Below are 4,220 nucleotides of genomic sequence, written 5' to 3'. Positions count from 1 at the left end.
ACCTCAGCAGTGTTTTAGCAGACACCGCTGCGTTCTATGCTAGAGCTAGAACAGGACATCGGGACGCTGTGTAGAACGCTCTCTCCAGCGAAATATACCAGAGCCTGAAACCTTGGTCTACCTCAGTCATGTCGGTCGACGGCGCCGCGTTTGGTCCATCTGTTCCGCCGGCCGCTTGTCGACCAAGCTATTGGTGGTTGCACTTCGCGCAGCGCGGGCTGGCAGGTAGCCGGCCGCTTGTTCGTTTTGTCACCAAAATAGAGTGTCCCATACTCTCGACTTGTACAGTCGTCGGCCGCCGCAGATTCTACTCATGCACCTGGCGATCAAGCTAAAGATTGGCCACTTTCGTGAGCAGAGCAGCGAAACGAGGCCCCGCGGCTCCCGCCCTGCTCTCCGCGATCATATCATTCTCGGCCTCCGAATATCCAATCAAGAGAAATCGCCAAGACCTCTTAGACAAGAGGACACAATTAGGTACCTACGTCCACAATCGCTGTGCCAAATAGCCGACCGGGGAATTATTCGTAATTATCCATGATGCGCCTAATTACTAATTAGACGCATCACACAGAGGGAGGATCACGGAGGTTCGACCCTGATCTCAATGGAGCCCGTGGTCTTGATCCCGGATGCCGACTTGGGGATTCTCCTGGAATTCTCGGCTCCTGGAATTATGGGCGTATAGATTACAGGAGAATCGTCGTTTATGATAGGGAGAATGAAGAGGAAAGAAAAATCTCGTTTCCTTTCCTTACCCATTACCCCGTCCTCGTTTCGTGGAACGACTCGCCGCTCCGAAATTGCTTGGCAGGCACGACTCGAGAAGCGGTCTCGTAGTCCCAAGAGAGTCGACCATGCTGGGGTCGTCGTTCGAAATTTTCTCCATCGATGCGTTCATAAGGGAAGCGTTCCGAGGCAATCCAGAGACCGTGGTGCTCCTGAGCAACGACCAGGTGAATACAATTTCCTAGGTTACACTACGTGGTGATTTACTACGATTGATCAGGTTGATAACAGGTATCTCGATCATAGCCTGTCATAGGTATTCCAAAGCCAAAGTAACTCTTCGCATCGAGACCAAGACGGTTCCCATCTTCCGGGATCTTTGGATGTGCTCGACGATTCACGGCAGTCGTTCCCTCATGCGCGTGGGCGTCTTGTTGTTGCTCGCTTCGCGGGTATATATTGGAGTATCAGAATCAGCTCCGCTGGGAACCACGACGAGCGCTTGAGTGTTCGAATTTTCTATGCTAGAGGTTACTCGATACAGGTGTACGATAGTGGCGACAAGAGCAACAGATATTGATTCCTTGATACAGGCGGGATCAATGTTACCCTCACTAGGTAGTCTACTTTGTTCGCAGGAAATTCCAGATGAGGTCAAACAGCAGATTGCCGATGAGATGAGAACATCGGAAACGGCATCCGTTTCGAAGACAAATGCGGAGGATGATCTCAATACGGGTCAGTGCGATGCGATTCTGCGCTTCAGGACGACGATTGTGTTCGATGGCATAGGTGCTCCTGAGAGGGAACAAGATGAAATCCTCAAACATCCATTGTAGCTAACGATTTCCTATTGCGGTAGTTAACTCCATTGGCGGAAATCCCTCTCTGTGGACATGCAACCCTGGCCACCGCAGCTGCGCTTTCCGAAAAAGGTACGCGCCGCGCCGCTCAGAACATGGAAACAGATCAGCTCGAGTCGAAGAATTCCTGACTCCCTGATTCAGCTCATCGGCGCAAGAAATCGAACGTTCGCTGGTAACGCGAACAGGAGGCTGACTTTCGACAACAAGTCAGGGACCTTAGTTTCCTTTTCAGGAGGCGAACGGGATAATCAAATTGGATTTGCCCGCGAGATCTACGAGAGTCGTGGTGAGAGTGCTGTATGCGTGATGTGACGCGCTGTGCTGATCCATCCCATCCAAAGCCCTCTCTACACCGCTCTTTGGAAGCAAATGTCGTTGCGCGTTCGAGGAACTATCCGAGACTAATCACGGTGGCGTCCGTGTTGACTCTTCGATAGCCCGAGCTAAGCCTACACCAAATGAAGCCGGGAATCTCACAACCCTCGACGGTCCTGTCTAATGGAATCTCAACCGTCTCGCTTTTTCACAAACTTCCCCCAGGAAGCTTCTCCACTTCAGCTCAGGCTCTATGCAGCTGGGTGTTTCCGACGAGGAGGTCCGATTCAAGGGAACGATGGAAACCTAACACGATGAGGCAGCACGCGGATCCAAAATCGAGCGTATACCGAATCGCAATGATCGGCAGTGACCCCTACTCCCTAAATAGCTGGTCTGTTCTTGTTTGATTGGTTTTGTGATGAGCGGCCTCCGTTCACCTCATGCTTCGTCCAACTTCATATTCGACGGTCAAGCTCGACGTGAAGATCGTTGGCGGTTCCCCTTGCCGACGCCCGCTCGTCGCGGTCTCGTCATTCCGAAAACGAGAGAGCGCACGTGGCTCCGTGACCTCTTGATCAGTCATCGAGTTTAGTGACTCGTTCGATCAAGCTGGGATGAGAGCGTATTCGGCAAGCGATCGGACTATTGCCTGTGGCCCACGAAACTTGCCGTGAATGGAGTAAATGTCCGCCCGGTAATTCGACGAAATCAAGTCGCCTCGTATGCTACGCTGGGGTCAGCGCAATGTCCTCGAGTCTCCCGATTCTCATCCGCTCCCTCTCGCTACCTTGAGACATGTTAGCCGAGGGAAACTTCGCTCCAGGAATGGAGAGCCAGGATGAGATCTCTATTCGGTAGGATTCGAAATTTTCGTCCATGTAGTGCCGCCGCTCTTGATACACTAGCAGGAGGACTCGGGACCGCGGGGCCCACGGGGCTTGCGGTCTCCGATTATTCTCCTGCCCTCGACTTGAGAGCAGTTGCGAGACTGACTTGTCCCCATCATTTCTCACGGCTCGCCCACCACGCCAATGCGGCCGGGAGAGCAAAGCGTTTTGATTCCTTTCCTCAAAACCGTCGCCTCATCTGATCGGCGGAAGGCATTGCTGATCCCCCGGAGGGCGACATCCCGAACCCCGAAGCCGCGTCCCGGTCAAGCTGTCAATTCCCGCAGATGGGATCAACGTATGAAAGTCTCATTCGGAGCGTGGTGGGCGACCGACTGGAAATCTTGGACGTCATCTATTGGCCAGACGAGAGAACCTTGATGTTGGGACTCGACGACATCACAACCTTGTGAGTGCACGCCGGCGGATCGCCGAATTATGGTAAGTTTATCGACGCTACAGCGGCAACAAGGCATCTAATCATTCGCTCGACCTTGTCTCAGGCAGCAACTTGAAGACTTCGACCCGAATTTCGATCAAATGATCGCATTCGAGGAAGGCGAACTCGCTTTTCGCGGAGTCAATGTTACTCTGAAGGGCTCGGAAGCGAACGGATGCTCCAATGCGGAAACGGGTGATGTGTATGATTCCGTGTTAAGACATTTCGCGCCGTGGTATGGCGTTCTCGAAGATCCAGTCACAGGCTCATCGAATGCGGTCCTGGCTTCCTACTGGGCAAAACAACTGGGCGGGAAATACAAACTTCTCGGTATGCGTGCGAGCAGTGAATGAAACGCTCTGTCTCCCAGGCACACGGAGATGTATTCAAGGATGCGGTGGATCGATGACGAGCTCCGCTCAAGCGTTCTAAAAGACCTCCCGTTTGCAGCTCTACGAGCGTCAAAACGTGGCGGCGATCTCCACATGGCGGTCCGCGATGACAGCCGGACCGAGGCTGGGGGTCAGTGGATCTGTGTCAGGGAAGGTGAAGTCTATGTCTAGCAGAGAAGAAGTTCACGACTTCTCCTAGGCAAACGAGCGACCGAAATCTCGACGAACATACATGTGGGAGAAATTCCCATTTTCCGGAGGTCCGGAATATTGATCGATCAGATGACAAATTCAAGCCATACGCGATCGATTATCCCATTTGAAATTGTGGGTTCTATGGGTTTCTCATGGACTTATCAGATTTCCGGTCGGAGCCCCCCAGCCGGAAGTTCTCGGAGACAGGGTTAGATCCGGATGCGGACCTCTGCATTTCCTCTAATCCTTTCCTCAGAACCACATTCGTTTGCTCGACTGTCGATTTTATGAGCATCGAGACGACGGTCTACATATTATGGTATGAAATCAATTCTGAAAAAAAACTATCTGTCAAAAGATCCATGAATACGTGGCTCCATTCCGGATTCTAATT

At 52.3% G+C, this 4,220-nt stretch overlaps 1 pseudogene; it reads left to right on the top strand.

The window, feature by feature from the left end:
- The first annotated feature begins 857 nt into the window (after positions 1 to 857).
- On the top strand, positions 858 to 3,802 carry LOC100908496 (phenazine biosynthesis-like domain-containing protein; annotated as a pseudogene).
- The last annotated feature ends 418 nt before the right edge of the window (positions 3,803 to 4,220 follow it).

The sequence above is a fragment of the Galendromus occidentalis genome, unplaced genomic scaffold, assembly GCF_000255335.2.
Source record: "Galendromus occidentalis unplaced genomic scaffold, Mocc_1.1 scf7180000076932, whole genome shotgun sequence".
Classification (NCBI taxonomy): Eukaryota; Metazoa; Arthropoda; class Arachnida; order Mesostigmata; family Phytoseiidae; genus Galendromus; species Galendromus occidentalis.
Note: the sequence above shows the minus strand (reverse complement) of the source record. Positions and strands in the feature narration are given on the sequence as shown.